At 40.3% G+C, this 10,134-nt stretch overlaps 1 protein-coding gene across 1 annotated transcript in view; it reads right to left on the reverse strand.

The window, feature by feature from the left end:
- LOC307036272 (voltage-dependent calcium channel subunit alpha-2/delta-3-like) overlaps positions 1-10,134 on the reverse strand; it is a 112,622-nt gene that overhangs the window by 93,721 nt on the left and 8,767 nt on the right. The gene's annotated exons all lie outside the window — the stretch shown is intronic.

The following is a 10,134-nucleotide window of genomic DNA, read 5'->3' on the forward strand; positions in this document are numbered from 1 at the left end:
ATAAAAAACGATCAGTATATTATCTCCTGTTTGTGTGTTTTTTTGTATCTCATCTCAATCCTACATTTATTTAATCAATCTCATTACTCTTAAACATAACATGAAACATAAGCAATATTTTTGGTTGGTTTATTTTATAAAAGGGTGAAGCTGGGGGTCTAATAAGGCTCTTTACAGCATGACTGTATGATAATGATTGCTAAAACTTTACGACAAAAAGAGTTTGACAGGGAAAAACCTTGGAGAAACGTTAAAACAGTGCATAAAAGGAGTAGTGTATACAGAGTAAAACCAAGAAATGCATTACTCGTGGCTCAAAAGTGGAATATAGCTGAGGAGGAGTTGCTTCCCCAAACTAATGTACATATAAACGAAACCAGCCAAGAAAATTATCAGCCACCTTCAGGTTTTACCAACCACACATTAAGCATCGATGACACGCCGCTGCCTTCAGTATGTGCCCTACACTAAATCACATTATTCTGCAATGAACGAATACTAGAGTGCTTAGCTCAACCAGTGCATTACTGGGGACAGTGACATTAAGTCTCGCTAATTCCACACCCATACATGCCACACACACACATATATATATGCAAAGCTGTTCTCAGTGAGGTGGTTTACTTGTGCAGAAGAAAAAAAAGAAGAAAACCATTTTTGAAATCTCTGCAAAGCTGCGGGCGGCTGTGTTTCACTCTTGGGGGATTTAACGGGAGATTACCGCCATATCAAATAGCATGCCCCCTCTAATGTTATGCCAACCTGCTAAGACGCATGCTCTGAGCTGTTCTTATACAGCAACACATATGAGGTGCATGGCGAGGGGAGAGGAATCACGGGAGGATGAGGAATGGGGACAGCGACAGACTCTCAGGCAAAAGCTTTCGGATTGAGGTAATCATCTAAACTGCAGGACATCACCATGCAGGAAAGGAAATATTGTTCTGCCTCATACCAAAAGTTTAGATGAGGGTGATTTCTTTACTTGTAGTTTAAGGTGAGAAGTGAGAGCAGAGAAGCTGAGAAAAATGTAAAGTGACTTAAGTTAAAGACGCCTGAGACAAGTCAGTCTCTTGGGCAAAAAGGACACTGAAAAGGACAATTAATGTGTTCTCTTGTTAGAACTATGGATACATTTATTGATTGGGACAGACCAAGCCAGACAGACAAACACATGAAAAAGGTAACAGAAGGACAGAGAAAAACAAGGGTAGGGCAAACACTGTGGGTGTAAAAAGATTCAAGAGATGCAAAGATAGGTAGGATGAAGAAGGGTGATATTGAAATGGGAGGGCAGAGGGCAGTGTGGAATGCTATATGTATTTGAAGAGCTGTATGTGGGCACAAGTAGAGGGAATAAGGTTAAAATCACCACATTTGCATTTGGTTTAATATAGAATAAAAATAAGAGCTCAGGTGAGAGGGATTTTTTGATAGCAATTATAGCGATTAGAGAAAGGAGGGTCGGATTCCTCAAGGTATTTTTTGTCCAACTTACAGTATAATGGAGTTTGGGAGGGAGGAGAAGTTTAACGAAAGGTAGAGCAAAGAGGTACGGGAACGGCAAAGAGCTACTGTAAGATGCCATGGTTGAATACAATCAGATTCATCAAGGGAAACACTCACTGTTTCATCTTTATCTCCATTTCATAGTATCAACACTCTTTCACAACCATAACACTGAAAAATCTGCGTGCCTATGAAATGCTGCCGAAGTGCTGCCGATGCTGCCAATTTCATTTGCATGTCACAGTTTAGAGTGTCAGAATTGTCTTCAAAAGGTCTGGTGTAGCCATCCAAAAATGCTTCTGCTTCACATATGGTGAAGGATTGGATCAGAAACAAGAGATAAGGAGATAAAGAAGATAAGAAATCCCACAAAGCAATGGAAAGATCCACCTAAAAGCATGTTGATTTAATACCCTCTTAGATACAGGTTTTTCTTAAGAGCTGTTTTACGTAACAACAACCCCAACCTCAATGTTGACATATAATCTAAAAACCTTTAGTTACATCTTCTGTGGCTAATCAAAGTGACTGGCTGATGACTCAGAAGCCAAATCACAGCAACCGTAACCGTATCAAAATCAGAGCGATAATGTGTGTGTGTGTAAGAGGAACAGAACATCCAGGTTTAAATCCAATCCTGGTCCCTGGCTGGCAGTAGTGGGCTGTTAGAGCTGACAATTCCCTCTATGAGTCCCCAAATAATTTCTTGAAATCTCTTTTGTCTACAGCTCCACTAAATCCTTGTCCATGAAACTGTCCCAAACTTGACATTACACTTCACCAAGGTAAAAGGAAAGCACAGAGTGCCTAAGGCCTGAGTGGAAGTGATAATGTGTTTGCGCTCATGTTGGTCTGGTCAGTGAGAGGGTTAGAGGGTCCAGCTGACCACAGGCTGTCTGCATTGCTATGTTCAGCCAGGCAGACCAGAGAAGAACTGGCCTAATTAGCCAGAAGCTATCCTCTTCACATCATATCAACATCACAGTATAGCCAACTGACATACATCCAGACACACCATTTCTCAGGAGACGGGGCAGCTTTTAAAACAGACTTCATTGGCATCTTAAAGTCTTATTATAATATAATATTGAATTATGAAATTGGTTTGATACACTTTCAAAATGTTTTTCATAATAAATGTGGTCTTTGTTACCTGAGAAGCACCTCACAAGTCCTGGGACTTTCTGTTTCAGGGACGGTGACTTATATTGGGATGTACAGTAACACAGGAGCACCTGTTCATGTCCCCTAGTTTAGCTGCTCATCTCCTGCTGAGCAGTCATATAGTCTCACAGGAATTGTATGTTTGGCCTCACTTGCTGGTGAGCACAAAAATATTCTCTTTTTCCCAAGGAATGAAGGAATGTTCTATTGCTGGCTTGTACACCTGGATACTGGCCTGGTTTAGTCATACACATACTCATTTCAGCATGGAGATTAGCGAGCCTACAATATACTCAATATACTCGTGCATTCAGCTTTAGAAATGAACTTGCATGTGTGATCTTTACAAACATCTAAAACATGACATTGAAAAGAAGTAACCAGAAAGAATCGCCTGCAAAGCCAACAATGTTGTTTTTGGCTTTTTAATATAATCTTTGTCCACTGTGTTAACCACATATGAAATTGTATTCAGTTCCACTCAATACTTTATATTTGAGTCCATGAGGCGTCAACATGCTTTGACAATTCCACATTTTAGGTGGATAACTTTTTATTAGCTAACAATGTCATAAACCACACTAAGTGACTAACTCAAGCTTAAAATGGGTGTTGCATACAGTACAGAGTCACACCTTGAAGCTGCCCTGTGCACTACTAAGCCAAAATAACAGTCTACCCATGAATCAAACGAGAGCCTGCAGTCACAAATGTATTTCTCTAGAAAATATTTAGATCAGGCTGCTGATGCTATGTATCCATTATAAAATGTATTTTCAACTATAGACTGAGACAACCAGTGTTGGTCTGTTGTAACTCAATCCCTCTTTCACCCCTCTGCTGTGCCGCATCACATGAATGAGCTGATGCTGCTAATCTCTCTCCTACACAGTGTGCTCTGACTGTGGGACAACCATCAGAGACTAAAATCCCCTTATCCAGGCTACACTTTAGTGCACAGAAACAGAGACAAGTGCAAGCCTGCATGTACACACGTGCACACAAAACTCAATAAATAATACAATATGTCTAGAATAGGTGCAGGAGTAGAGGGCAGGAGAGGAGAACACTGTTTTTCTGTGTGTGTAAGTGTTTGTTATTTATTACCGTGGAGTATAGACTTGACCATGACATAATAATGTATGTGTTTGTTTCTGTGTATGTCATTTCCTTGGGGTTTGATAATGTGATTAATGAAGGGGAAAAACTTCATTTCACACCAAGACTGAACCACAAGCCCCCAAATCCCAGCTCATTTTACGCGTCACCAGAGCCCACTTTAACTTGGCCAACTCTCACACAATCTCACTGCCTTCCTGAGACAGCACCCCCCCCCCTTCTCTCTCTCTCACACACGCAAACACACACGATTGTAACCATGAACTGACAGAAGAAAATGTGTTTGCACTACAACTGTTAAGTTTAAACACAGGCATAAGATTTTTGAATAATGAATTAATGAATGAGGAAATTGAACTTCCAAATGCAAATAAACAGTGTTGTTTATTTTATTGTTGCTCAGATGTTTCCTGTCTCTCAGGCTTACAAAATGAAATTAGACATTCACAGCAGAAAGGGAGAGGCAGAAGCATTTGCCAAGCAGTCTCATTCAAGCTGTGTTATTGGTTTCCATTCACAAAATGCAGCCCTGTCTGTTTTGTTTGCTTCTGTCTGCTTACGAGTGGATGAGTCTGGTTTGATGAATGAAAGAGACACAGCCCAGAAAAGCCTCTGAATGTGTGTATGTGTGTGTGTGTGTGTGTGTGTGTGTGTGTGTGTGTGTGTGTATGTGTGTGTGTGTGTGTGTGTGTGTGTGTGTGTGTGTGTGTGTGTGTGTGTGTGTGTGTGTGTGTGTGTGTGTGTGTGTGTGTGTGTGTGTGTGTGTGTGTGTGTGTGTGTGTGTGTGTGTGTGTGTGTGTGTGTGTGTGTGTACGTGTGTGTACGTGTGTGTACATGCACTGGAGGAAACAAGGAGATACTACACAGGGACACAGAGACCAAAGAGTCCACTTAACAGACCCTCTGATGTACTGCGGCCTCTGTAATAAGCAAACATGAGGAACACACAAGAACATTTCTAGTGGCAATATTTTTATTCAAAATGTCTCTGTTTTTCTTCAAGATATATAATGATCACCAAAAACAAAGAAAAGAAAACGTGAAAAAAGGAGAGACTGGAAAGAAAGGAGAGTAACAGGGACTACGTATAATTGTAACAATACTCCTATTTGAAAAGTATTTTAATATGCATCTTACAAATTTGTATGAATATTGAATGCAATTTTGTAAAAAGTATTGCAGCTGCAGATCACAAAATGTGCAAATACAATTTAAATTATTCTAAGCAATATTTGTCATCAGCAGTAAGATCCAATATATGTGCTTGAGGTAACTTGCCGAATAAGATTTTATTTCGAAGAAAACTAAATTAGTAAGTGGTTAAAATGACCCATCTAGATCATCCATTAGTATTAATAACCCAACATACACTGTATAATAACACTGGCATTCTGTATGGCTGTCTCTGGATTGTGCTATTGGTAACATATCATATGTTGATCTTATCTAAACATTAATACGACTAAAATAATTGCAGGCTAATCTATGTATCAGTTTTATATTCCCAACATGTGGAAAATATTATATATTTTTACAAAATACAACAGGTTTTAAGGTCAGACAGATACAACGCTAAATAATTTAGTACAGAAAGCCATTACTGGGAGAAATACCTCTATGAAGAGCTTTTTCTGTGTGTGAATGCTTTCATGTGCCTTTGTGTCCATCAAGGCAAGCTACAATGTTGTGCCAATAGTGTAATAACATATTTTCTCCCAATAAGGACAACAAACGTCTTGCAGTGTCATCATTTCATCAAAGCACAGCTGATTCCCCAAAGCCATGTTTGCAATTACAGCCAACATAGATCAGGGAGGCAGGGGGTAGCAAGGGGTGGAGAGACAAAGGGAGAGGAGGTGAGGACAGAAAAAAGAGAAGAGGCCTCACATGGTTCAATTTCATTCAGCTTTCTGCCATAGTGTCACTGGGCTACTACTGTGAACTGAAGTCTCTTTGCAGAAATGAGAAAAAGAACCCAGAGAGCTGGGTTGAGAAACTGTCTGGAACAATTGCACTTTGACTGACGCTGCATCCACTCCAGACACTCTAAGTCTGTTTGAGAAGGGGACAGAAGTGCCACCCCATATCCACAGCAGAAAATCACCACTGGATCACAGGATCTCGCAGGAACTCCAAATCGCTGCTGTGCCCTCCTCCTTTCATACACTGACTTGTATGCTAGCCGACAAATTGTTCCTTTTAAAAGAACAGCGCTGGCCGGAGATGAAGTGGAACAATTAATTTCACGCTTGTCCTCCCTGCCTCAAAAGCATGTTGGTCTGAGTCCCGTATCTGGTGGCACAGAGACACTTCCCACGGATTGTACACACACACACACATACACACAATGTAAATCAAACACTTGCTGTGAATGCTAATCACACAGACATAAAACAAGTCATCTTTGAACACAAATAAAACTCATGGGATCATAAACTCTTCCTGTCTGACTGGCCACACTATCATCGCTGCTCCATTCACCATAATGCAATCTATCAGTGGGGATGAATATAATATTGATCATAATGGGGAGATGTCTCAAAGTGAGATCAATGCACTGTGAATGAATGGGGAGGTTTGTGAGAACACATGCACGCACGCACAGCTTTGACAGACCACTCAATCATACGGGGAGAAGAGGGCCGGTCCTGAGAGGAAATAGACTGTGCCATAAGGTGTCTGGGAAAAGTTGCATTGTGGTCTGTCACCGGGCTGTGGACATATACCATGCCGTCAGACTCGCAGTCAAAGGCATAAAAAGAATGAGCAGAAACCAAATAGTTGTATGACTAACATTAGCCACCCTGCTCTCATTTTTCTTCCCCTATTAAACAAAGTATCCTTTCTGCCCTGCTGAGTCACAGCTGAAGGCAACATAAAGCACCTGTGGAACATACTCACTTGGCCACATGCAGTAAAAAAAAATAACTAACAGAATTCCATGCGTAATTTTGCTTGCCAGACAAATAATCTGAAATATCAAAAGCAACTAAATTAAATGGATGAAATTTGATGAAAGATAACTGGATCCTGCCTTGTGTCAGATTTAATAACAATGTTCCAAATACCCGATCTCTTTCTCTTTTGATTGATTAACGCTCTGTTAACTCTAGACAGATAACAACAGCTAAATAATGATCCTACAAGCCCTTCTTTATCATCAGTGTTACATGCTGGTTCCCTATTCTTCACTGGGTTGACAGCAGTGACAGCAGCTGTAAATGTGTTTTCATCGGAAGAGCTACAATCACAATTGACTGTTGAAAAAAGAAAATAGTTTCACTTACAACTAAAATCTGGAAGTTAGAATGGAGTACTCAATAAACAAGACATCATAATCTCAGGGGAATTTGATAACCTGTCCGGTAATGATGGTCTGTGCTTATCAAATTAAGTTAACCAAACACTTATTGTCCAAATTCAATAATAAAGCTGTATTTAGCCTCAGCATTAAAAGGCCTTGTGGCATTATGAGAAAATAAGGGGATAACCAAACTCAGCAGCCATGTTCCTCTAGGGATCACAAAATGTCCTCCAACGGTTGTCGGGATATTACTGTCTGGAACAATTACGTGGAGTGTCTGTCAGACCCACAGACTTTTGAATGAACAACATGTCATGTATTATTATTTAATGTAACTATACTCCATAACAAATATGAAATACTACATGCACTAGTATGATCTGTAAACACACACAAACATTTGACAAACCATCCAACATAAACTGCCACCTATCATTTCAAAATATGATCAAGAGCTCCAATGTGAAAGGCAAATCAATTAAATTCAGCTGCAGCATGTCTGACCGTTTTGGTTTACATGACCGCCTCAAAGGAGGTTATGTATTTTGTTTGGAAGAATTGTTGGTTTTTGGTTGGCAGTATTACAGAAAGACTACTATTACTAACTTTTTTTTTTACCTTAAAAATAAACCAGTTCAAATCTTTCTACCGATATTTGACCCCATACAAGCCATGTTGCTCTATTTTTTCAATATAATTGAAACCACTTACACACCTCACCTCTTTCACTTCTCCACAGAATTCACCCAACTGCATGCAGCTCCTGAGTGATAGAGTGTTTAAAGGCTGCCTGAGGGCTATTGAGAGGAACAGTGGAATAACAGCTGTGCATGCACACACACACCCACACACCCACACACACACACACACACACACACACACACACACACACACACACACACACACACACACACACACACACACACACACACACACACACACACATACCATGTATAAATCACTTCAGGGGACATTACATTGCCTTACATGCATTTCCTGGAGACTTATCCTAACCTTAACCTTACCCTAACCCTAATCCTAAACCTAACCAAGTCTTCACCCTAAAATTAATGATTCCCCTCATGGGGACCTCCAATTTGTCCCCATAAGGGAAGCCAGTCCCCACACGTGACTGTGTAAACAGATTTAGGTCCCCACAAGTATAGTAATGCTAGGCCACAGGCACGCACACACACACACACACACACACACACACACACACACACACACACACACACACACACACACACACACACACACACACACACACACACACACACACACACACACACACATACACATACCATGTATAAATCACTTCAGGGGACATTACATTGACTTACATGCATTTCCTGGAGACTTATCCTAACCTTAACCATAACCAACACATGCCTAACCCTAACCCTTAACCTTAACCTTACCCTAACCCTAATCCTAAACCTAACCAAGTCTTCACCCTAAAACAAATGATTCCCCTCATGGGGACCTACAATTTGTCCCCATAAGGGAAGCCAGTCCCCACACGTGACTGTGTAAACAGATTTAGGTCCCCACAAGTATAGTAATGCTAGGCCACAGGCACACACACAAAAACACACACACACACACACACACACACACACACACACACACACACACACACGCACACACACATACACACACACACACACACACACACACACACACACACACACACACACACACACACACACACACACACACACACACACACACACACACCCTTATGGCAAAGCTGGTAGCGACGTTCAGAAGTTTGTTCCAGGGTGCAATGCATCTGTTGGGCATGCACCATTGCCCCTCAGAGTTTGTGCCAAATCCCTGCACTTTCTAATGACCACCATCTTTCAACGTCCTCCAGGCTTTGCCATCATGGTGTGCCACACACACACACACACACACACACACACACACACACACACACACACACACACACACACACACACACACACACACTCACACACACACACACACACACACACACACACACACACACACACAAACACACAAACACACACACACACACACACACACACACACACACACAAACACACACAAGCTCTCTTCAGGGGCTGAGGCTGACATCATCGATGATAGAAGGAGGACATATCTATGCTTGAAATAAATAAATAAATAATTCACATGTGTAAAGCAAAGGCAGCCTCTCTAGAGTCTCCCCTCCGCTTTTTTTTCATACTGCCATAATTTACTTTGCAAGGAAAACATAATAGCATTAAGAGCAGGTCTAATCTGTTCACATGGAACTGATTAATAGTCCACAGTATATCTGTAGTTGCCTGCATTCAGTTGGATTCCATTGGAGTAGTGGAAAACATTTTTCATGCTTAGCAGCACGCACAAAGCGGACTGCTGCTTCCCTATTCAACTCCATACATTCCCAGTCTCAAATTGATTCTAGCAGCAGTCAGCGTGAAAGTGGAAAGAGAGCAAAACATTGTCGTGGGTGTATCAAGGTAATATTCTTCCTTGCAAGTTGACATTTATTATGGGAAGTTAAACTTTTTAAACTGCAGTTTCATTTGACTTTGCTTGGAAGAATTCACAATGAAATGACTGAAATAAATGTACGACCTACAGAGGAATAATATTATTCCCATTCATCAGTTAATTCTATGAAGTGAACAGAATATATGAAATAAATTGTAGAACTTTAACTCGAAAATAAGATTGATATAAAGACACCCTCAACAACTGACTAGATATGTATAATATAAATATGATCACATTTATATAATATCCAGCAATATTCCAGCAGTTTATACTGAATCTTTGGGGATTAATATTACTAATAGTGCCAATATTTCATTGTATTATAGATTAAATATAGAAATGAGCACTCCTTTGGTACTGGAACAATCCTGACAGGTCATGCTTTGTTTCACATTTCAAGTCTTTTTTTATTATATGCAATTAATGCTGAGCAGTCTCTGGTTTCACAAATATACTTTTAATTTTCAGGCTTCTGGTAAGGTTATTATCACAAAATGTATTTGAAAAAA

Source organism: Notothenia rossii, assembly GCF_949606895.1.
Source record: "Notothenia rossii genome assembly, chromosome: 4".
Taxonomy (NCBI): Eukaryota; Metazoa; Chordata; class Actinopteri; order Perciformes; family Nototheniidae; genus Notothenia; species Notothenia rossii.